The sequence below is a fragment of the Balaenoptera physalus genome, assembly GCF_965194825.1.
Source record: "Balaenoptera physalus genome assembly, chromosome: 1".
Taxonomy (NCBI): Eukaryota; Metazoa; Chordata; class Mammalia; order Artiodactyla; family Balaenopteridae; genus Balaenoptera; species Balaenoptera physalus.
In genome coordinates, this window is record NC_138882.1 from 125153392 (window position 1) to 125179793 (window position 26402).

Genomic DNA, 26402 nt, shown 5'->3' on the forward strand with positions numbered 1-26402 from the left:
TTATGAAGGGAGACTCCCCAGAAATAATTATTGTCTGCATTAACTTTGTCTCCTATTTTCATCAATTCAGTTGAAGACTTCTCTAACAATGAAAAAAAAAATATTGTTGTTTGAATTTCTTTAAGGCTATGTGTCTTCTCCAAACAGTACTTTGTTTTTTAAAGTAAGTATTTGAGAGGGCACACTATAATTTGAAAAGCTCAAATATAAGGTGCCTGATTTGGAGACGAATATTGTATAAGTCAAATCCTACCTAAAAAGAAGTTCCCTTCCATACACATGCACTAAGATGGTGGGGTTTTATCTTCAAAAACTACTTTGTGCAAGATTGAGCCATTACCAGAAGAGCCAGTAGGAAGAGATTGGGAAAGGAAATGTCAGCTTGCGCTGATGATGACAGCTTCTTTATCACTTCCATCACTGTGAATGAGCTGTCTACTTCACTTTTGCCATTCCCACACATGAATTATATAAAATACTGTTGAAATACTGTTGTTGTGATGGTCACAAGTATGGTTAAATTTAAACTTTTGGTCATAGACAGACCTAAGTCATTGGAAAGGGAAGTAGGAACAGGTAAAAGGGAGAGGAAGCAAAACAAAACAAAACAAAACAACACAAAACCCCCCCCCAAAAACAAGTAGGAAAGGAAAACAAGGAGTTATGAAGAAATAAAAAGAGAAAATGTTGGAGGAATGGAAAGAAAAAGGGGTGCTTAAGTTGGGGACCCAACTGAGCGCTACCATCAATTGGCTTAATCCGTTCAGCCTTTTGCTGCTCTCTGCAGGCTGAGACCACAGATGTCTCTGTTACCTAGCTGGGCTCCCTGGAATTCTGCTGCATAATCAGCTGAGGATTAACAAAACCTGACAGTCTTTAATGGGACCATGAGCAAATGTTTATTTTAAAAAGAGCAAAGCAACCAAATTCTGGAGTTGAAAGATGCAAGATTAGAGACCTTTGCAAAAACACTGTTGCCTAACAAAAATTATTTAATATTTCACTTAAAGAATTAGCTCTCCTATAATATAATTCATATGATTTGATTAAAAAGTGTAAAATTGTATGTGGTAGTGTTTCCCAAAATATGTTCCGAGAAACATCCATGTCCTGTTTCCTTAAAAAAAGCATACCCTCATCAAATACATTTCAAGACGCTAAATCATATTTGCCCTCTGGGTGAGTTGCAATGCTTATTACTATATTATAGGCACTGAGAAGTCCTGCAATGAAAAAAAAAAAAAGCTGTTTATGTTGAACCTAGCATTTTACAAAAAATTTGGCTATGAAACTTTTCCCCTTAAAACACTATTAATAATTTGCATTCTCTGGAACACAGTTATAAAGCAGTGTATTCCAGTATTAGTATTTATGATTTTGCTGTTGTTGCTTTTGTTTTGAAAAGTAGAAATAGCTGAAATGTACAGTAGGTACTGTCTTTGGGACCAGAATATTAAAGTTTACTACAACTGATTAATGTGCAGTTTATTAAGTTGGATATGAACCTTATACCTTATGACACTGTTCATTTTTACCATGCCTGTTTATTTTTTTTTTGTATTCCCCATCAGCCTCTAAGCAGATTAAGGGCAGGGTCCATGCTTTGTTTTTCATTGTACCTCTGAGAGCTTGCATAGTGCATGGCACATTGTAAGCACTCAATAAATATTTGTTTGAATGAATGAATGAACACTTTAGTAGATATCTTTTTAAGATATAGATATAGCCACATTATAACGTGGGTTTCAAAAGAACAATTTTTGGCCTCAAAGTAAAAATAAAAGAAATGAAGGTAAGAAAGACTAAGTTGAACTGGTCTTTAATACCTTTGTCAGAGGCCAATAAATTCCTCACCGGTTACTCTGTTGTCTGATGTGTCATTGCTCTTGTTTTCTGCTCTATTTGAAGTCAATGTTCATTCTATTTATAATTTTCCAATTTGTTTTTAAGTCTTTATATCTTCAGTTATCTTCCAGTAGCTATTTCTTACATGCCCTTTACTTTTTGTAGAATGACTTCTTAAAAGCAAAACTAACAGTGAACTTCTATTACCACAATATGTTCTGACAAACTTATTGAAGAGACAAGAAAAGGCAGTGAAGGCCTGGGGGTGAGAAGACTGTGATACAGAAGAGGTAAGATGTTTAATTCATTCAACAGATATTTATTGAGAACCTATTCTATGCTGGCCGAAGTGCATAAAGTCTAGATAATTCAAGGTCAGCTGAAAATATGAAATATTCATCAGACAGATATCAACAGAATTAAGAATTATCAAAATTTCATCCCCCTTAAATCAGTTTATACTCTAGAATGACTTGATATTTTTAGAGCAATGATTTGATGGGTAAATTGTTTGTCTTATTATGCTCTGTTTTTACCAAGGTTCATCTTTTCTATCTTGACAGTGCTGCCAACTTTCCCAAAATTGAACAATATTTTATAGGCCAGGACAAAACCACTTAATATGATTCTGTCACATAAAATTTAAAGTAATTTTAGTTACCTTAAATCAAAGTGATAACTGTTCAAAAGTCCACCCAAAGAATGGTTTTGACCAGGGGTTGATAAACTGTGCCCTGTGGGCCAAATCTGATCTATCACATGTTTCTGTAAATAAAGTTTTATTGTAAGACAAATACGTCTATTCACTTACATATTGTCTGTGACTGCTTTCATGCTCCAACAGCAAAGTTGAATAGTGGCAACAGGGACTGTATGGCCTTCAAAGCTGAAAATATATTTACTATTTGGCTCTTTATAGAAGTAGCATAGATAAGCTTTAGTAATTTGAATTAGAGCAAAATGGTAATTTGGGTGAGACAAAAATGATGGATTACTAAAAAACCATTCAGCATCCCCTTTTGGATATAATTTTGTTCTAATATGATATGAAATTCTTATGCAATACAAACAATATCCTCTTCATTAAAGATCTAAATCAATAGCAGAAGGTATTCAGTTTCAGTGCTGTTCTTTTGTTCAATATCTATAAGTATAGACCTGAAAAGCTGGAATGCCTAAGTTTTGTAGTAACACACTCTATGCTGGGAATATAGAGCTTGTCTTGGGAGGTAGTGTACTTTAGCAGATATCATAGGCAGGCTGCAAGATGGTCTATTTCCTGATATTCACTTCCTTGTGTAATTCCATCCTACGCAGAATAGGGTTGACTTGTGTAATCAATAGGATATTGCAGAAATTATGCAGTGTGACTTCTGAGTCTAGGCCACAAAAGACATTGTGATTTCTGTTTTATTTTGAAAGAACCAGCTACTATATCAAGAGAACACTCAAGCAGCTCTTTGGAGAGGTCCAAGTAGCAAGGAACTGAGCCATCTGTCAACAGCTGAAGAGGAACTGAGGCATCCCACCAACACTTATGTGAGTGAGCCATCTTAGAAGCATACCCTTAAGCCCCAGTCAAGCCTTGAGATGACTGCAGCTCTTGCTGACATCCTGACTACAACCTCCTAAGAGACATGGATCTAGAACCACCCGGCTAAGTCACTTTTGAATTCCTGACCCTCAGAATCTATGAGATTATAAATGTTTACTGTTTTAAGCCACTAATTTTAGGGTTATTTGTTATGCAACAATAAATAATTGATCTGGTGTATGAGAGCATGGGATCTGATGTCATACAACTTGTGTTCAAACTTGTATCTACCACTTGCTAGATGTGTGACCTTGGGGAGATTACTTAACTATGTTATTTAATTTTCTCATCTGCAAAAATGGGGATATAATTGCTCCAATCTCATTGAACTGTTGTGAGGAATTCAATGAGATAATGAATGAAGACTTCCTGGCATGTAGTAATTGCTGAGTAAAGGTTAACAACTATTTGCTTTTAATTATTATGAGAACTAACTCCAAGTATCCACCTAAGAATTATTTCAAACCTCCTTTTTTTGGACAATTAAGTGAATAGATAGTAGAATTAAAAAAAAAAAAAAAAAAAACAACTTTTATCCCATGTCCTAGAGTTTATATAATTCAGAACACCTAAAGTAAATGTGGTAGACCAGTACAGCAAGCAATTAAGAGAAGAGGCTATTGTTAAGACACCTGAAAACAAAATACATTACTACTGCATAATATTACATACAAACAGTAGAGGAAAAAGACCAGGCTGCTACCCCAAAATGTGAGTAAAACTATATAGTCTAATAGAAGCCACAAATTTTAAAAAACGAAATGACAAATGCAATTTTTGGCCTAATTTGCTAAAGCCAAAACTATACATATCACTTTTTTGGTAAAAGTAAAAGATAAACAGCAAAATAATACTATTCTTTGCAGATTGTTTGAGTTATCTAACCCTTCTTTAATCCAAGGGATTATTGAACAAAACCAATGTTCATTCAAAAACACTTACGAAATCTGTTGTGGATTACCAATATCATCAGTTAAACCTGTTTCAAATTTATTGCTTTCATTCAGGTTAAATAATAAAAGGGTCCATTTGTCCCACCACATGTATATACACGAATTTAGCTTTCATCATTCTCTACAAGTTTAATCCAGTGATTTATGTTTTTTAACGCATATTCGGGGAATCTGTTGAAGAAACTCATCCAGACAGAAGAGCTAGGTGGGATTAATAGGATGTGTGCAGGATTTAAAGCTGGTTGATTCAGTTCAGAGAAAGTTAAAAAGAGAAAAAGATCATAACACTGTAACCCTCCTTGAGGTTCTAATCATTTTAATGACTTTAGCAAAAGGGAACAGGCTAAGGTCAAGAAAGTTCAGAGACAATGATCTCTGTTTCTAGAAATATATTACATGGAAGAAAAGCCATTGCTTCAACTTTTCTTTGTTAACAGTGGGATACACTACTATATTTTTCTTAGAGAAAAATCTGCCTTCTATTTAAGTCATCATATTAATGGCTAAATCTGAGGTGTCAGAATTCTTGATTTTCTTTGTGAAGGCTTGTATTTCACTTAACACCACAACCAGCAACAAAAACTAGGAAGAAATTGGGCAGGCTGACTTTTTAAATTTTTTTAATGTTTTACAGCAAGGCGATATATTACTTTGAGATCCTCAGATAGCAAGTTCTCAGGTACAAAAGAATACTATGACTTATCTTATTATTGATGACTTTGCACACTTAAACACGTCCAGTTTAAGTCTCACAAGAACAAAATATTGGAATATGGAGAGGAAAAATCTTTTTTCTCTGCAGAGACAAGCCCATTCCACTCTATCAGGTATTTTGTTTCAATGACATTCTAATCTTTACACACATTAAGAACTTCCTTTCATAATATTGTTTTGTTTAGTGTAAAGAGCATTTTAACAAATATGCTCTTTTCCATTAACTTCTTTCCAAACACAGAGGACAAATGGAGACTGGATAAGCATATCTTAGTGCTTCATTGAACCCAATATGTAATTCTAAGTATTTCCAACACTCATTTTGTTATAACTTCCAAAATTTAATGGAACACCTTGGGATATGAAGTATTTTGTGTTCATTAACTTTTAAAGAAGAAGAGCAATGCTATCTAATTGTCAGCATTTTGAAAAGAATATCAAGTGCTCTACATATTTTCCTGATTATATTGGTGACATAGACCATACATAGGGACATGGAAAATGGGAAGTAGAATTCAATGCTGTCCAGTAGAACTTTGTGTGATGATGGGAAATGTGTTATACCCGTGCTGTCCATAGCACAGCTACATATGGCTACATATGGCTATTGAACACTTGAAATGTAGTTAGTGCAACTGAGGTACTGAATTTTTAATTTTACTTATTTTAAGTTGTTTACACTTAAATAGCCACATGTTGCTAGTGGCTACCATATTAACAGTGCAGAACTGGATAATTTATAACCAGATTTTAAAAAAAGGACAACTAATTCTACAACAACTGATTACCTTAATTTTTAGCTCCTGACACTCTTATTCCCACACTGATAATGTCTAAAATGATCAATCTTTGGGTTATTTTTAAATGCTATAAACTTAAATTTGCTAGGGAATGTCTGCCCTTTGAAGTATTTTGCATATACAGACACAATGAGATTTATTTAACTCTTTTTTGAATAAAGTTGAGCTGCTCAGATGAAATTTAATTTAAATTTAGTTGTTTCAAATTTATGATTTATTAATATAACTGAATTTCTTCTTTGTTTCAACACCATGAATAGTTTGAAATTTCTTCAAACAAGTATCAAGAACTATTTTTAGAATAAATAAAATGCTATCAGATCATAATTTCCTACTTATATGAAAAAGTAAAATATTTGCCTCAGGCAAAATATATCTGCAGATACCTAATATCATATTATTTTAAATGTTGTTTACATGATGACTTGAGTTCCAGTAAATTTGTGGAGTGAAAGAGCATAACAAACATATAAATATTTTCAATAGACTCCTGCATTTTCATAAGTGGCTGGGGTTTGACTTATTATGTTAATATACATTTTATCTTTATTAGTCCAGTTGTGAAATTCTTAAATCATCATTTTATCCTTTTCTAGGCTCTACCATGATTACTACAAGATTATGGGCAAGCCATTCAGATTTGGGTTTTTTGTTTGTTTGATTCCACTTAAATGGGCAATGCCATTATTATCTGCTGGTAAGTTATTTTAAAACTATTGATTGAACAAAACTAATTAGGATAACCTTATGACAACCAATACATATTTGTGGGGATAGGAATATTTCCAAATTTCATGGAAGCACCCTGGATTTCCTTTTCCTCTCTAATTCTCTGTATGTAAAATTCTCATTTTGTTTTGTTTTGTTTGAATTTATATATGATACCACAACCATGGAGCATGTAGTACTTCAGTACTCTAAATTCCTTATTCTTCTTTCTTAAATTTTGTTTTCCACAGATTAGCTCTACCCATGTACCTTATAAAGAACTGCAATATCTTAACTATTCCAACCCCAAATCTATTCCGCACTGCCTGTCAATCACATCACCTTCCAAGGTACTTCACTGGACACAAATCAAGTTTGACTCAAGTCTACTTCTAATCAATAGATCCTTATAGATTGCTTTAGTATACCTAAATCACTTCCCAGAAAATATCTCGCCATCTCATTTCTAATAGGAAAACATTAGATGAGATTTCAATCTGGGCCACTAAAGAAGAAAGGCTAATGTACTCTTCTGGTCCATTGGGGGCCTAAACTCCACGTACTTCTTCCATGAAATGGCAAAATGTTTTCTCTCAAGTCAAAGACACACACAATGGGAATATTTTAACTGGGAGCTGTGTGGAATGAAGGAAAATGACTGAAGGAAGTGCACACTGCCAGGTGGTTTCAACACCGCAGAAAGCTTATGCCTTTCAGTGTGGACGAGGCAAGCAAGTTCTGAAATCACAAGTGCCTCTTTGAAATAAAACTGCCAGGAAATCTTTTTTTTTTTCCCCCTTTCTTTAGTAAGTCAACAGCAAATGTGGCTACTAATGGTACTCTGAAATGCCATAAAAACACAGTCCATTTATTACCCATAATCCAAAGATATTTATTCCTCTAATAAGATAGTTAAATAGTATGCTAAGCAGCTGTTCTTAACAATCTATCCTGTTCTGTAGCTAAAGGGAGGACTGAGAAAATTTGTAATTATATGTTGCACTTTGCAGTTAACATACTCTCAGTATAGGTCATCTTATTTAATCTCCATAGTTGCCCTGTGAGAGTTAGTACGTCCTTGAACCACAGTCAGGAAACTGAGGCTCTGATCGGTGAGGAAGTTGCCTGTGTTCAAACAGCTGGCATCTCTGAGATGTATCTTTGAACACGGCCAGAAGATTCCAGAAGCTGCCTTCTTTCCATTATATTATACAGAAAAAAGGATTACTTAGGTCTACCATTTTATCAGTACTTTTCTGATATTTTAAATGAAAATATAATTCTGAAAAGTAATGAATTTTGTTTTAGGTGACTCCCAGGCAGAACTGCATTGTTTCTCAGGCCATGCTGCAGGTTGACCTGCTACACTCTGCCTAATGTCTGCCTAATGTCTGCCTAATGTCTGCCTGAATAAGGATGGAGACTACTGCAGGACATTCACTTCAGGGGTTTTGCTAAAACCAGATGTAGACTAGAGTCAACTGAGCTTGTAGTCCTCAATATCTTCTGAGAATACTTTCTTGACTGTGATGGATACCTTCTAAGATGGCTCTTAGTGACTCCCCCCCTCCTGGTACTCATGTACAGTCCCCTCCCCTGGAGTATGGGATGAACCTAGTGACTTGCTTCATATGAATGAAATATGGCAAATGAGATGGTGTGTCACTTCCAAGATCAGGTTACAAAAAGACTCTGGCTTCTGTCTTGCTCACCCTCTGTTGCTCTCTTGCTTGTTCATCCTGATGGAAGCCCAGCTGCCATTCTCTGGGCCGCCCTGTGGAGAGGCCCACGTGGCAAGGAACAGAGGAAGTTTCCAGCCAACAGCTGGTGAGAAACTGAGGCCTTTAGTCCAACAACCCACGAGGAACTGAATCTTGTCAACAGCCATCTGAGGGAACTTGGGAGTGGCTCCTCTTCTAGTCTAACCTTGAGGTGACTGTGGCTCTGGTGGTCACCATGACTGCAGTCCTGTGAGGACCTGATCCAGAGGACCCAGTTAAGCTGTGCCCAAGTTCCTGACCCACAGAAACTGTGAGGTAAAAGATTTGTTGCCTTAAACTGCTAAGTTTTGGGAGTAATTTGTTACACCGCATTATATAACTAATACATTGACTTAACAGAATTCCTTTTTCCTACCCTTTATGTACGCAATACCCCTCTCACATTCCAGAATTAATTCTGGAAAAGGATTTGACATCAGTAACTATGAAAACTGTACAGTGGATAAATTCATTGCTTTGGAGTTAGAAACATCTGAGCTGTGTCTGGATATGCCATTTACTAGCTCTGATACAATGAGGAAGTTATTTAATGTCTCTGATTCTCCCTTTATTCATCTGTGAAATGATCTACATGACCTACCTCATAGGTTTTTTTTTTTCTTTTAAGTGAGATCATGAAAACAAAACAAAATATTTAGTATCTAGTAGGCACTCAGAGAGTGTTAGCTATTTTTATGACAATTATTCCTTAATTTGAATTTTAATCTATTAACTACATCTACCCATTTTGGTTTTGCATTTCTAACATCCTTATTCTTATGGAAAGAATAATCAGTCACATTTTGTAAATATCAATGAACTAATATAAGCCATCCCTCTGGATAGCAGGAACCTAGGGAACACACAAAGTGGGTGGGTGACTGTTTCCCTTATTTTGATATTGCTTACTGACAATACATGGTCAGGTTAGGTGGTGGTGAAAAACTATATTATTTCCCATAGCTTAAACTCTGCTTTCTCCGTTATAACTATGCATATTTGGGTGTACCTGCAATATTTTTGCATATACAAATACTTGTACAGGAAGAAGAAATTTGGTACTTATATGTGTTGTTCCTCTTTTGAGATTAAACTTCTCATAGGCAGGATGGAGATTTATTAAATGAAATAGAGGGAATGTTAGCATTAGAGTTAGAAGACTTGAATTTTATTTTCTCTTTAGGTAGTAGATTCCTCATTGGAAAAAATAAAAGGGGGGTTTTGGGATTCCCTGCTGGCGCAGTGGTTGGGAGTCTGCCTGCTAATGCGGGGGACGCGGGTTCGAGCCCTGGTCTGGGAGGATCCCACGTGCCGTGGAGCGACTGGGCCCGTGAGCCACAGTTGCTGAGCCTGCGCGTCTGGAGCCTGTGCTCCGCAACAAGAGAGGCCACGATAATGAGAGGCCCGCGCACCGCGATGAAGAGTGGCCCCCGCTTGCCGCAGCTGCGGAAAGCCCTTGCACAGAGGCGAAGACCCAACACAGCCATAAATAAATAAAAATAAAAATTAAAAAAAAAAAAAGGGGGGGTTTTAGCTGTAAAATTCTGTTATAGTTTCTCTGCATTGGAAGTCACCCAAGTATGTATAAAATAATGCCATCTATGCCATGTATGTCACTAATAAGACAAACAAAACAAGTCAATTGTATATTGACCATTCTTTGAGCTTCTCTTTTCTTTATCTCCTCTCTTTCTTCCTCTTTTAGATAAAGCTTTCCAAAAAAAAAAAAAAGAGGCTGGTAATTAACTCCAAATGATACTATTCTATTCCCTAAGTAATCAAAGAACTCCCATTAAAAATGGAAATAATAGTGAGCTGAATACAAGGAGTATGTCAAGGAAGAGAAATAAAAGCCATTCTAAAATATTTTGCAAGACACAAAAATAATCTAAGTGCATGATAATAATTGGTGTGTAACGTCTTAAAACAGAAGCCAAGTTACAATGATTTTCATTAGATGCCTCTCAAATCCTATGGGTGACATGAGCCCATTTCCTCTGTCACATTTCTGAAGAGATAATTGCAGGAAACACTGCAAACAGTTTAACATTCACAGGTCATATTGAGAAATGGTTATAGATATTGACAGCTAAATACAACGTATCACAGTGGCATCCACCTAACAATGAGTTCTGCAAACCAAAGGCAAAAAGTCAAGCTTTGCTATGGTAATGAAGAAATATAGAAATATTCATTGAATGAGCGAATGAGTGAATGAGTGAGTGAATGAATGAATGAATGAATAAAATGCTTTCCAGAATTACAGGTTTGTATGACATATTATATAAATATTATTAATGTAACAATTAATTTTTCTTTTATAATATTTAAGTTAGAAACTCCTTGGATTTAGAAATTAAATAATAATCAACCCAAAATAGGAAAAGCAATTCTCTAAAGACTTTACTAGACAGACAGTAAATATAAAAAAAATTTCCTAATATTCACAGAATGTTATCAAATGTTTTTTTAAAAACTGAAAAATTCATGTAGTTTACAAAAAAAAATAGAATTAAATTTGCTAAAATCTTAAATAATAGAAATATCTACTAGGAAATAGCAACAAATAAACCAAGTCTCTATATAAATTATATTTTCCAGCTGACAATGTATAATTTAATATTTAGGGCTAAGTGGAAATCAATAAAATGTATTTACATTGATTGGACATAAGAAAAATTTAAATGTGGATATAAATAAAAGTTTGCATTAGAAAAAAAGGGTTAATTTTTCAATATTTGTTAGTTACACTGAACACGTACATTAAACATGTCAGTACATTAAACATACAGAGTCTGGGTGTAATTGTTTCCTAGTCTTTAAATTAAAATATGTGTGGGTGGAATAGATATATTTATATACACACACTTGAGAATTTATATACAGAACAAAGTTGCTAGTGTTTCTAATTGAATTACCTTTCTTATCTACTTAAGAGCCTCAAAAATTGTTTTAACTACTGTATATTTTATCTATGCACTTCCCTCCTAAATGGCCTCTTTTGTGTACAATTTGGTTTCCCCTTTCTACTCTTATTTCTTCATCTTCTATTTATTATTTATTAAATTGTACTTTACAGCTAAAAATACATATTGGTGATTGTGAATGATGATTAGATTCCTTAGAAAGCCATTTATGCACTTGTTCTTGTACCTTAAAAATTACGATGTTTAAATATTTTACCTTCTTCAAGAAAGATTTGAATCGGTTGTGTTTTTACATAAGAAATGCAAACTTTTGTATTTTGTGATTTGCCCAAAAAGGCATAAAGTTTTGGCTGAACATAACAAAACAAAACAAAGCAAAATCTTGCTTTTCTAAGCTCAGGATGGTCTTTGCTCATATTAGAACTAGGCCAGGATAGAGAATGTTAATTGTTTCATGGAAATCCTATCACTAAAGTAATATCCATGTAAAATGAAAAATTTTATTGGATTTAAACAGAAAGAAAAAAACAATGGCAAGCGAGAAAAGGATTAAAAAATGAGAAATCTTACAACCAATATTTATTTAGCACCTGTTATGGGTCAGGTTCTGTTCCAGGTCCTTGGGTTATATTAATGAAAAAAATGAACAGAAATCTCCGCTCTCCTGAGGCTTACTTTCTTGTGGGGGGAGGGGCACTTGGGTGAAGGGAGAGACAGTAAATAACAAACATAATAAATAAACTATATAGTATGTTAGAAGGTGATATGTGTGAAAGATAAGAGAAAATGTAGAGCAGGGTAAGGGAAATTGACAGTGTGTGGAGGCAGGTGAGGGAAGGGGTGATGCAAGTGGTATTATATAGGGGAGCAATGGTAGGTAAGTCTTGCTGAGAAAGTGACATTTGAGCAAACACTTGAAGCAACTAAGGAAATTATCCCAACAAATATCTGAAGAAAAAGCATTTGAGGGATAGGAAATAACTTCAATGAAAACCCTAAGGTTGCAGTGGGCCTGGTAAAATCAAGGGACATCAGGAAGGTAAATGTTGCTGGAGCAGAGGTAGCAAAGGGGAGTGAAGGGAGGTGGGTTGGAGGGGAATGGGCTTGGGAGTGGGGTGGTGGTGCAGTTCATTTACGGACTTGTAAGCCGTTGTGAAGACTCTGACTCCGACTCTGACTCCTGATTGGCCAATCCTTTGTCCTTGCCAGCACCTCCTCCTCCTCCTTCTTTTCCACCTCCTCCTTCTCCTTCTTCTTCACCATTGTCACCTTCATCTCCAAGGCATTTATTGAACACATATCTTAATTTGAACGATAATAAGATTCTAAAGCTTTAGGAGTATATTTCCACAGTTTCCTTATTCTCACCAATTCTGTTCAACCCAAAGATATGTGTTGAATTACTAATATATGCAAAACTGTGTATTAGGCATATTTTAAAAAATAGAGACTGTAGCAGTCTATTGGACGCTTACCATAGAATATGATTCTCTAGACTTCTATTGAAGAGGACAATACTAAGTGTTTTATATGTACTAAGTTGGTCCTCCCAGCAACCCTTTAAAATGGATGCTATTATTTTTCCATTTTAAAGATAAGGAAAATGATGCACAGAAAGGTTAAATAACTCATCCAAGATACACAGACAACAATAGAACTAAAACTTGAGCTCAGGTATCTTTGACTCCAGAGTCTGTGTTCTTGACCATTCACAACACTGCCTTCTCTTGCTATAATCCTCTACAATACTCATACTCTTTGAAATATTTTGTTTAGTCACTTGTTCATTCATCAAGTGTTGGTTAACATCCTACTGTTTGCTCAGCCCTGTTAGGCATTGTAGAGATAGGGCAGCTGCAAGCCTCACACAAGTGTCTTTGTGTGAATTAGAAAAAGTTGTGTCTTCCTCAAGGCACTTGACTTCTTTCTGTATAAAAAGTACTGTAATATTCTGATCTTTTAAGAGCAAGATATTTAACTGCCATTGTTGGAAAACTGTCATAATAAATACACAAAATTGTGTATAAGTCTAAAGGTAGAATAAATATGAAAGCCAAAATATTAAAGGTGTTTATGATATAAATAATGCCCCGAGATGTGATGCCTCTGTGAAATGTACAACCTGAAGTGATGTGCATGACGCCCCTATATGAGCCAAATAAAAGACATAAACATTGCTCTTAGAGATGAAAAATTAACCACTCATAGTAGGTCAGGAAACTCATTTCTTTTCTACAAGACCTTTTGGGGCTTTATTGATAGACTCTTTCAAAATCTTTTCGTATGAACTCAGATAACTTAGCAATGTTGAAAATTATTATTTGAACAGTAATAAGACACTAAAGTTTTGGAGTGTATTTCTGCCATTCTTTTGGGATTGTCTCTTATTCTTGTCAGTTCTGTTCAGTTAAAAAATATATGTTGAATTCTGAACAAGTGAAAAACGGTGACATAGGCATACTTAAAAAACATGGGCCATAGCCTATTGGGCACAGACCACATAACTGTGATGCACTAGAGCACTATTGAACTGTACATGATACCAATTCTTCATAGTATTTATATCCTTCACGACTGACATTAATCAGTTATCTATTTAAGAGAGTTTTTTTCTCTCATGAAGATCAGAGCATACCTATGTCATTAATTTTATATTAATTAGCACTTATCCTCAAGAGATTTTAAAGTATGACTGGTTATTAACTCCAACTTCACAAATTACAAAAAAAAGCAGGTTCAGGGCTGCTAATGGTGGGGCCAGTTTCAAACACAGGAATTTCTGACCCCAAAGTCCATCAGGCTAGGTTGCCTCTCTGCGTATGGTGGGAGGATGACTAAGCCCCCATACCTCTCGCAGGCCGTTAGAAAAATTGGAGGTGAAGATTATAGAAGTAAGAGAGAGCACACGGCCAGAATGACAGCCTGGGAAGATCCCGCCCCAGCCAGATTCCAGCTTGCTTACGCCTACCCAGACTAGGCACAACACCTATTGTTTAGCAGCCAACTCAAATGGCTGAACACTGAACTATAATTTTAAATGCATGAAATAGTCCCAGAATTTGCTGCAAGGTTCATTATATCACTTTTCTTCTCCATCTGTACTTGCTTTTAGGCTTAGATATAGTGCTTCTGAAAGGGTAATTTGAAGATATCAGGGGGTATGAAATAAGAATAACAAACACATATTTGTAGTTAACCAGGTGCCAGGTACTATTATAAGTACTTCATTATATTAACTCATTTAGGAAGTGAGAATCAGGCCTTTTTTTTCCCCCTAAGAACAAATTTTAAGAGCCTAGGCTAAACTTGGAAATATACTGGAGTTGAAAGGCTGGGTAAAGGAATGAATATAAAGGAATCTTTGCATCTAAAACTCTCTAATGTGGCAATGTGACCCTGAAGGCATTGTCAATAAACCAGTGGGTGAGACGTTTCAGTCATAGGAATAAGTGAAACCATACTTATGAAAGGTGTTATAACTTCATATAATTCCTTCATTCAAATGGTCATTTATTTTTTACTTTTTCATGTAGTCTATAAATGACTAATTTGAGAAATAATCCATCGGGGGTGTTGTCACAAAGAAAGTTAAGACTTTCTTGTAGCTGATGAAAATAATTTTTCTTTTTTCTTTTTTTTTTTTTAAATTAATTAATTTATTTTTGGCTGTGTTGGGTCTTCGTTTCTGTGCGAGGGCTTTCTCTAGTTGTGGCCAGCGGAGGCCACTCTTCATCGCGGTGCGCGGGCCTCTCACTATTGCGGCCTCTCTTGTTGCAGAGCACAGGCTCCAGACGCACAGGCTCAGTAGTTGTGGCTCACGGGCTTAGTTGCTCCGCAGCATGTGGGATCTTCCCAGACCAGGGCTCGAACCCGTGTCCCCTGCATTAGCAGGCAGATTCTCAACCACTGCGCCACCAGGGAAGCCCTTTCTTTTTTCTTATTTATTTATTTTTTTAGTTCTTTTCCTTCTTCTTAAAAAACAAAAAACAAAAAGAAAAAACACTGTCTATACTGTTTTACCTACCTTATTGTAAGCCTTAAGAACAAGAGCTAAGATTAACAACTCTGAGTTTTTAGCGTTTACCCTTCTACTTTGCACATGGAAGATTTCATTCACTTATGGTTGATGATTCACTGATGGTTTTTTGAGCGCCGGTTTTTTGAGCACCTACTATGTGCCAGGCACTGGGTTAGGCAAGGAGGTATGATGGCAACTAACACACAGTCCCTACTGAAATTGTCATTGTACAGAGAAGCCAGACAATAAATAGGCAGTTTCATTAAATATAAAGACAATGATGGGCAATATAAGGGTGTTCACTAAAACAGAAGTACTGAACTCAGACTAAGGTGATAAGCGAGGACTTCCCAGAGAAGGTGACAAGTATTCTGAGATCATAAAGAAAATAATAGTTAAGAGGAGAAAGGGCAGGACAGGTAAAGGGAAATACAGGACCAAGGTCTTGGACCCAATAGCAAGAGCTCAGTCTGTTCTGGGTACTTTACATATTCCTTGTGTTTAGAAGGAGAGTGAGGTTTTGACTGGTGAGACTAGAGAGGTAAGCAGGAGACAGCTCAAAAAGGGAACTCTGCCAACATTTGTTTTTGATGCTGATGAGGCCCTTGGTAAGTTCATGATTCCAGCTAGAATTCCTATAGGTGTGGCTGAAAAGGTGTCCACACAGACAAGTCATTATGACAATCACCAACTGCCTCTCACAGAGGACAGAACAAAAGGCATCAGGGTGTTCTCATTACAAGTTAATCCAGGGAGCAGTGTAAAACGGGTGAAGAATTCAGGAGTCATCAGTGTCTGAATCTGTCTGCTATAATTGTCAGAGTATTAGAAGAAAGGTGGAATCTGGTCAGTAGGTGGGTATTTTTCATATTTTCCAAACTTGTTTGGATATCACCTATGTGACCTTTAGATAAATATAACCTGAATTTTATAAACTACCTACCCAGACCTAAGCAAAATAGCTTTTGTTCTATTTGCATTTTTGCAAATTAAGCATCATCTGAAGGTACATATCTCATTGCAAGCAGCTTTTGCTTCTCTCAACCTTTCCTGGCTCTAAAAACGTTTCTCCAGCATGAGCTACGTACTGAACTTTGAAGAAGGGTCCACTGTAATAACAGTAAAGTTTAATGGTGCATAACTTTGAGAGACTGACAAATTTCCAGCCAAAGTATTGATTCTTACAGAATTTATGAAGCACATGCTGTATTCTGTGTCATTATGGTCCATTTTTGGCTGAAAGAATCATGTAAAATAGATTTTTAAATGAGTGGTAATAGCCAGACGTAAAGAAGGTATTGACGTGTGTCATGAAGGGTGAAATAGCATGCCAGATTAATGCATATAACAAATCAAAAACAACAGTACCCTCTACTACTGCAAATATAAATTTGCTTTTGCTTTTAATCATCCCTCCTATTTACTACTTTGCACATTTACAATTTCCTTTCTTACAGACCTCTTTTGAAGAACATTAAATATGTGTAAAATTTTTGCATAGTTGCATAGACTGCTTTGGGGAATACTAACAGTTCAGAAACCGGTTGCTTAAATTTGGCAAAGTAATTTGCTCTTATATGTAAATAATGTCCTTTGTAAATAATGCTAAAAGCTTATAATCTAATCTTTATTACATGCATATAAATGACATATTTAGTGGATTAATATTTAAATCTTTTCATGAATTCAACAATTTTAAAGTATTACTGGAAATTTTTGTTTGTTTTTCAGAAGCATAAAAATTTATTTTTCCTTTATGACTTCCAGCTAAGCTTTTTTTTTCTGTCCCCAAATGCTCTCATGGAAGACATCCTTGCATCTAACTTGTTTCGAAAAAGTATAGAATCTACGGCCAAACCACCCTGAACGCGCCCAATCTTGTTTGAAAAAGTATAGAATTTTTTCCTCTGGTCCTCTGCTGCCTATTTTTGCCCTGTTCATCTTAATGCTTGCTATGAATTAGTTTCTCAAGAAACAATTGAAATGTAAGTCTTTTTTTCTCCCAGTCGACATTTTGTTTTGACACACTGGGGAAAAAGTGGTTTTCAAAAATAATAATTTAAACTTTGATTTTACTCTTCACTTTGGAATACATGTTTATTAAATGTGTATCTCCCCCACAGAGTAATCAATACAGATTGTGTAGTACATTACAAGGAAACCATGTCTGAGGTTATTAGAAAAATTAAATGCCTTTAGTTTTGCTTACTTGAGCAATATGTGAAAATTAACAGTTCAAACCCTTTCAGGCATCTGACCAGACTTAGCCTTAGTCAGAACTCATGGTGTGACTAGGCTTTGTTTCTTCTTTCTTTTCCTCTTCTCCCCTTCCCTCCCCTCCCCTTTCCTTCCCTTCCCTTCTCTTTTCTTCTCTTCTTTTTTAACTTATCTGGTTAGCATTTACCTAGTGAACATCAAATTACCTGAAATCCTAATTTTATAGACTAACATTTATAGAGAGATATCCACATTGAGAGGGGAGACAGAGGGAAAAGGAAAATGGGTGGCTATGGCTTTCTCTGAAAAGTAGTTCAGTGTTTCCATCACATTCCAGAAACCTTTTTAGAGCTAGAAAGAGAGGTCACCCAGGTCTAACTGTGCTAGGGACCAACGAATCCCAGGCACAGATACATCTCCCTCACATCCAGAAACCCCAAGAGAATATGTTAAATCCTTTTCAAACAACTGCTTTTCAACAATTTAGGAGTTTATCAGCTTAACAAAAAAAAAGAACTTAGCACGAAGAAAAAGGCTGAGACTCTCAATAGACTCTTCTAGGGCCTGGTAGAGCCTGAAGAACTCTTCAAGGTCTTAGTCAACAGTTAACAGAGGAGTTTAAACTAGCGCGTTCATCTATACCACAAGCGCAAGACATTGGTCTTTACGTAAACGTTTTTCCCATGCCAAATGCAGGCAAATTCAAATAAAATAGGCGAAGTCCTGGATGGAAGATTAGAACAACAGATCAGGGAACAGGAAAGTGAATCCCCACCTCCAGTGCAGTATCTCATGAGCAGTCCCATTTACACCCTACTGTTCACCTGGGGGTGTTTCAATTCACGGTGTCTGTGTTCAGAGCTTTTTTAACTTGAGATTTTTTTTTTTTTTAAAGAACAACTTTTAATTCACTGATGTGTTAGAAGAATAAAAGTTTTAGAAAGTTATGAATTTCAGAAGATTTTTTTGAAAAAAATGTAGCTACACTCAAAGATATTTGAAATGCAGAGGCTGTTATTCAAATTGGACCTTCATTTCCTGATTTTTTTCAAATCAGACCCAGCTTTCTTTAGACACTATAGGCAGACTATACACATAGAATGTGTACATAAATGTACATAACTGTAGCATTTGGTTGTGACAAACTAGTTTTACTAACACGGAGGATTTAATAGACGAAATGAGGAAATATGTCAATGTAATAGCATATTAGATTCTGCAAATGAGCTATTCCTAAGGCAACATGAATTGCTTGCTTTTATATTTCCACAATTGTTCGTTCATTTGACAACTAACATTCAGAATCCATCTTTGATCTTGGAGGACTCGTATAAATCAAAGTATAATAAATCCTTACACTTAGGAACTTAATGTGACACTCAGACAAAAGATGTCTTCTGACAGAGTCTTTGGCCTGTGCATATAAGGCCACAATAAGACCTGAAGTCAGGGCTAGCTGCAGGCAGGCTTGGGAAGAGGGCAAACTTGTCTTCAGGGCTTTAAACATTGCTCTGGGCCACATTTCTCACCAAGCCTCAGGGACCCCAAATTCTAGTTACCATTTACTGAGGATTTATTATGTGCCACACATTTACATGTATTATTTCTGATCCTTACATCAGCTTTCAAGATCAGTATTTTATCCCTATTTCACAAATATGAAAATAAGGCTCAATAAGTCTAAGTACTTCTAAGGGGCAGAGCTGGGTTTCCACCCTGTGTCTGAATTCAAAGCCCCTCTCAAGCTCATGACATCACTGTGTCTCATCATGAGACCCGAGGCTTCCCTCTGGAGTTCACACCCAAACCTGTTCTTCCTGTTTTGACTCCAGATTCCCTTTGGCTTTCAGGCTTTGCAATATATTAAATAAATGAACTTTTTAAAAGGGGGAGGGGCAGGTGGAGGGAAGGCATGCGTGGCTCTACTTCTATTAAGTTTTATTATTAGAATTCTATTTACTTTCTGACAGGGACCTCTTGGAAATGATACTTTCACCCAGAGGAGTTGTAACAAGATAAATTTCAAGCAGCATGGAATGTTGTTGATCAGGCAGACAGCATGACTGCCACTTTAGCGTACTGTTAAGATTAGCCAATTGTGTTGGCTCGACAGTGTTGTGAAAACTCCTGTTAGCTTCTTGGAACTACAAAGCATGTGATGAGAAATTTTCCTTATTTTGCTTTGTGACTATCTGCCATTTGATTTTCACTTTAAAATATAAATTTACAGCTCTTGGACTGGTAACAGAATTTTCCCATTGTGAATAAGTCCCTCCAAACACACTTGGTTGGGAGACCAGCACAATGATCTATTAAAACTCACTAGAAATAAATATTTTCATTAAAGACCCCTCTCTGAAATTTACTGTGTGACTTAGGCAAACCAGTTAACCTCCATAAACCTTCAAATATAAAACAGTCATCAAGAGGAGCAAATTGGGTTTTACAAAAGGGCTTTACAAACTGTTAAGTTTATACAAATGTAAGGGCATTCCTGGGCATCATTCTTAATCCAATTCATTCCTTCCTGAGAAGCAATCCTGCAAAATAAGGCATTGACCTGAGTCTTCCATCTGTGATCTCCTTTTGATCCTACCGTATAAAGGAAGAACTAAGACTCCTTTCAGTAATTTACCACTGTTCTGCCAATAATCAATATGTCATGAGCTCTGAACATTTCTCCTTGGATTTCCTAATCCTGACTAAATGGTAAATCCTGGAGTTATTAGGTGACAATGGCTCATTTATCAAATCTGTAGAAAGAAGCTTCTTTTTTGGAATTTTTTTTCCTCTCCTATCATTTAGTAGTTTATCTTTTATAATCACTGACTGCTGTCTAGGCTGCCTACTTGAGAAAGAAAGCAGCAAGTAGCAGAACCATATGAGGAATGATAAATGAAGACATCTACTCCTTTCTTCCCATTTGCCTCCTTACATTTGGGACAACAGGTACCTTTCATGCCCATTCATCTGATTCTTCCTCTAAAAGTACCTTAGTGCCCCCTGCAGGTTACATGAGTTTCTCCTTCCACAACCTTGTTTATACTTTTTTTTTTTTTTAACCCTCTCCTGAAACCCCCAGTGCTAGTTTCTTCTCAATGGCGCTAGTTATCTAGAAAAAAGATTATTTATACAGTTCTCTGAAGTGTCGAGGAAAATGATTCCAAAATGGTGATTTTGATCTCATGTGCAATTTGAGGGTAATAATGGATATTTGGCATAACATTAGTAGCCACGAGACCACTAACAAATGAAAAGCTACAGGAGATACTTACAGGTGAGAAATCTGAAGTCTAAAAAGGCCAAGTAACTTTGCAAGGCTTCCAAAACTAATTTACGGTGGCTGGTGGTGGCATTAGAACTCAGGTCTCTTAGCATTTACTCAAGTATCCCTTCTTTTACTGTGTTTTGAATAGTTTCTTTTCCTTATTTTCAAAAGCATCTGTTTTGTACCCCAGTTGTATATCTTGAAAACCTAACTCCAACTAAGAGCTACTAATGTCATCCATTTGGCTTCAGTAGGTAACAGATGGATTAGGGCTTCCAGCACACCTAAAGGATGTGCTTGGTAATACTAACCCAATTTGTAACCACATCCTGGTGTATTGCAAATGCTTCAGAGGTCAAAGGTATAACTTAGCCAGAACTAGAAAGTGAAATAAACATGAGAGAGGGCTCATTTCTTGATTTGCTTGAAAGTTGCCTAGAGCAAAGTACTCCAGCACACAATCTTATAATGATTCCTGGGCTGAAAAGGCAGAAATCTGTTGGCTTTTTCTAGGTTTTATGACCTTGAAATTCTTGAACATTTTCTGAACCGTCTGTTTCCTGAAATGTCACTCATTCATTCCAAAATTATTAATTGGCATTATCAATCCTAGGTTTATCTTGCTTATTCTAAGTGCAGAATGTCCACTGACAAATCCTTTATCATCCAAGAATTTTGAGCTCAGGAAAGCCTTTCTCTTTTGAAACTATTTAGAGATTTGGAATGAAATTTTGAAGGAACTAATGCTGTATTTTAATCTAAATCCTTGGGGAAAAAAAATTAAAATCCTGAGATATAATTAAGTCCGCAGATCAAAATGGAGGGTGAAAATATCTAGATATAAGTTCTGAGAGGCCAAACTTAAAAAGATGACTTTGTGAAATGGTAAGTGTTTAAACTACAAATCTATGTTTATTCAGCATCTGGATTTCTTCTTGCTAAGTAGTTTTAAAGCTACTTAGTATTTAATTGACATTTTACTCACTACTTTACTTGCTTCAAGTCTTTCATACTCAAGCTCTCCCAATTGCAGCTTGTACACAAAAAATTGCCTTAGCCTGATTTCCAAATGGCTAAATAGTTTGATGTAAATTCTGTTAGAATTCAGTAATACTAATACTGCAGGTGCTGGAGAAGCATTTTTCAACTGTCAGTTATGACCCTTTAGTAGGTTGTGAAGTCAATTTAGTAGGTTGTGACAGCAAAAAAAAAAAAAAAAAGGAATAGATTGCATGAAATATAAGAAAATGAGTGGAAATTAAATATTGTTATATGAAACTCTTGCTTTGTTATGTGTATATCTGGATTGTGACATAAATTGTATTTCTTCTGTGAGTTGTAGTCAAACTGAAAAAATCTATTCTAGCCTGCAGTGGATAAGAGCAAGAACTCCTTACCAGCTGTGTGAACCATTCTGAGCCTTGGTTTTCTTCTCTGAAAATAGGTGTAATAAGACTTTCATAATAGGGTTATTGTAAGAGTTAAGTAAAAAAATAAAATAATGTTGGTGCATAGAATATGACGTAGTCAGAGACTAATGTTGTTATCTTAGTGGCAGTTATAATGAGAATTATTTGAAATCATATTTGAAATCATATTTGAATCATTTGAAATAATAAATCAAAGTACTTACACTACTCCTTTAAATTGAGTTCCCTTGCAAATCAAGTTCCTTCTACCTCTTGAGCATATAGCCCCAGGGAAGAAGGTGGGCATTCCCAGGGTTAGAACAAAGAAGCCATTGATCAGTTTTGGATCTCAGAAGCTGACTCTTTTGAGACAATAGTCATGAAATTTGGGTCGTTTGAAAGAAAAGGATTTTCTAAATTCCTTTATTTCTTCTTTAACATATGGAGAAGCTGGCCAAAAAATACTAGAGATTCTTAAATGAGAGGAGAGTGGGACAGGTTAGGAAGAAGGCAGGACATGCCTGGCTTCTCAGTTCCTATTGGATTCTGGGTAGAAGAAGGTAGAAAGGTAGGTGAGCACTGCTCCAGTTTTTCTTCTCTACACTACTTCCTGGGGTAGGGAGGTGTTCAGTGGGAGAAGAGAATTGAAGAGATGTTCTAGTGAGGTTGGGGGTAATGCTGAGGAGAGTGGCTTTTGCCCTCCACAAGGATATTGGAAGCTATTGCCTTACAAACTTCTGCTTAAACATGGAGGCTGTTACAGCAAATTAAATTTAATGGCTTAACATGGTTTTGCACACAAAGGTCTGAGTTTAAGCCCCTTAGAGTCCCCCTCAGCTCGTGTATGATATGACAGCTATCCAGAAGTTTCGGAGCATCCTGGTTCGGAATGAACCAGAAAGATCTGACTGAAAGTAGTTGAAGGACCTGCCTAGCAACTTTGCCGAAGGAGGTTGCCTAAGCGGAATGAAGCCACCCACTGTAGACTAAATTCCCATTGAGGTCACAGTCACATGCCAGGGAATACATTTTGTCATCAAAAGTGGAGATGAGGGCCCAATCAGTAAGCATAAATGGTGCCCCAGAGCATTGTCAGAGTTAAGTAAACATGAATGATTATCACCAAAGGCAGTTGCTAGCAATGAGGGCATCAGATTGCCCAGGGTAGGGACAAGTCACTGTAGGATGTCACCAGCTCTGGGAATAGACCAAACCAGGAGAGCTTAGAAGATACGTCATATACTTGAGGAGTCTACCTCCTATAAGATTACATATGCCTTATTCATCGTGTGTATATCCAGGTGGAGAGGGCAGAACTCTTGACAAGCATTTCCCTGACTCATCTAGGCAGAAACTGAGTTACATAAAGAGATGGATTGAATTACCAAATAAGATTGAACCAACAATTTAAATTTAACTAAAATATGTTTTCTAAACTACCTGGTGGGTGTGGGATTGTGAAGGAAGCCAGATTCTTAAATAAAGTAACCCCATTTCTTTCACATCTGAGCATAGTGTAAATACATTTGTGATGCTTCTGATTTTTCTTTATTATTGTGTCATATCATCACATCTATGGGAATTAAATTTTTCTAAGCCTTTATGTGTGCCAATCTTTGTATCATAGAGTATTTTGAGTAATAACTCCTTTGATACAAATTAACAGCTATCTAATTTAGATGCCTCTTCCCCAAACCTCAACTATAGAAAACCAACTGCAAATGAATATGAAAGAAAAAAGGGAGAAGCCAGTCCCTGGGTTTCCAAATGAAATGCTGCCAAGCCCCCATGAAACAAACAGTCCTGAGCAGAAAAATAAAGGTAAACATTTAAAATTTATATGGGACTTTTTTACTTAGATAGTTGCAATTTAACTGTAATTTTGTATCTTAACCTTTAGAGTTTTGTCCCTTCCCCACAGTTGTAGGGGAAGGTGGTAGAAGTGGTGGTGGAGGGGATATAAATCGTTAAAATGAAATAGGAAAAGACATGGTAAAAAGGACCTTCTATTTTCAGGGCACTGATCTGTCCAGAGCGGTTCCTTCTCCCCACAAAACACTGGCAGGATAAATGGCTGCTGCCAGCATGTTGACAGGGTAGAGGGCTCACCTATACCAAGGCCTACAGACCAGCATGTAGTGATGGTCAGGGCTGGGCCAGAAATGTGCCCTTGTCCATGCCACACGAAGTAAGATGGCATAGTGGAAAACATTGGAGTTAATTGATAATATGGGGGTTGGGACCTCTCGCGTCAGTTAGATAAAATGGGCTCTACTCCTAGAATCACCATTTCCGAGAAGTGTGAACTTAGACAAATTACTTAATCTTTCTAACTTTAGTCTCCTGATCTGTAAAATGGGGATAAGAAATGCAGCTTCTCATAAGGCTGTTGGAATTTAAATGCGATAATTCATGTAAAACATACACCTCACTCTCTAGAATGGGTTCATTGAAAGTCAGCCAGTTTTATTCTCTTATCCTTTTGGGAAGCTTTAGGCTTGAACCTCACTTCCTACGTGAAATTCAGTAAAATACTTAATCTTTTCTCTCTCTCGCTTTTTTTTTTTTTTTTGGTCGCGCTGCATGGCTTGCGGGATCTTATTTCTCCAACCAGGGACTGAACCTGGGCTCCTGGCCGTGAAAGTGCCGAGTTCTAACCACTGGACTGCCAGGGAATTCCCAAATACTTAATCTTTTTGAACTGAAGTTCCCTCATTTGTAAAATGGGATTAATTTACATTATATCAGAATATTTGGAGATCATAATAAGAAATATATGTCAAGTTTCTCTCTTTCTCCCCTTCCTCCCTTTGACCCTTTTCTTCTGGTCAGTCTATGCATGGAGGCCAAAAAGATCTCAGAGGAGATGGGACAGGGATATCATTGAGCCTGTGTCTTTGCTGCATATGCAGACTCTTGGAGAACTAGTAGGTCTGAGATGTGAGTAGGTGACCAAAGAGAGAGTAGATGAGAAATCGATGGAAAGAGCATCACAAGAAGGGAAATTAAGAGTTAGTGCAGAATTAGAAATGAGAATCACACTGATGTCTGGGCCATTTGATACATCACTGCCAGAGATAACTTTCTTAAAATTCTAATCTTGCTTAAACCAATACAATGGCTCACTACTGCTTCCCACAGAAAGTCTAATTGTATCGAAGGCCACCTCTGATAAGGTTCTGGCCTCCTCCCCTCATTATTGCCAGCCATCCCCCTTACCATGTGCCCTTCCTAGTGGGAAGGGAGGCAAGGACATTAATGAGGAAGTTATTATTGAAATGGAGTTGGCAGGGCTTGGCAACTTGGCAAGAAATTAATTTCAGGTGGAGGACAGGGAGTGCTAAAAATTAGAGAAAGAAAAGTCATAAATGACATTAAACTCTTTTTTTCTTAACACATACTAAATCAATTCTGGCAGCAGTGAGTTCCAAAAGAATGCAAGTGTCACCTGATAATATTTCCTAGATTCTAAGACATAACTGACCGTAACATACATCATTAACAGGAGAAAAGGAAACATATCGTTTACAAGACACATCTTGACTTTTAAAAACATGTGAAAAACATTCCCTTTTTTTTCTTCATTCAACAAATATTTACTGAGAACCTAATATAAGCTAGGCCCTGTTCTAACAACTGGAGATGCAGCAAAGTAAAATAAAAGTAAAGGTTCCTGCCTTCCTGGAGCTCTCTTTCCAATGGAAGGAGTCAGAATATAAACATAATAAATTACATAATTATGTAGATGATAAATGCAATGGATAAAAGGTAAAGCAAGATAAGGCGAACCAGGATTGCCAAATGGGTAAGGGTAGAGGTTGGCATTTTAAACAAGTTAGTGAGAGTAGGCACCACCGAGAAGTTGCCATTTGAGCAAATGACTTGAGGGAAGTGAGAGAACGAGACCCTTAAGGCAAGCAGAGAGGATAATCAGTGTAACTACATACCATGTATAGTAACACATGTCCCAGGGTTCTATACTCACATGAATTGGGAAAATATAGTTCCACATACTGTATATTTTCTTGGAGGTCAAAATAAGAATTAGCATATTATTAAGGCATTGTGAAAACAAAATAAAACGTTTTTAACTTTATTCAACCCAGCATATCCCAAACTTGTTAGATAACATAAACTGTTGTTGAAGGACATCTGCTAAGATCTTCAAGGACATCAGTTTTCTGTGAAA

General features: G+C 36.5%; 2 long non-coding RNA genes across 2 annotated transcripts in view; one reads left to right on the plus strand and one right to left on the minus strand.

Annotated features, from left to right (window-relative positions):
• The first annotated feature begins 1012 nt into the window (after positions 1–1012).
• On the plus strand, positions 1013–9892 carry LOC309641509. Its single transcript, XR_014252651.1, has 2 exons — positions 1013–2135; positions 3268–9892. It is a non-coding gene; the product is annotated as an uncharacterized lncRNA (long non-coding RNA).
• A 5027-nt stretch (positions 9893–14919) lies between these two features.
• The window catches only part of LOC309641586, a 1028702-nt gene continuing 1017219 nt past the window's right edge, over positions 14920–26402 (minus strand). The window contains exon 2 of the long non-coding RNA XR_014252700.1: positions 14920–15226. This is a non-coding gene — a long non-coding RNA (uncharacterized lncRNA). The remainder of the gene's footprint in view (positions 15227–26402) is intronic.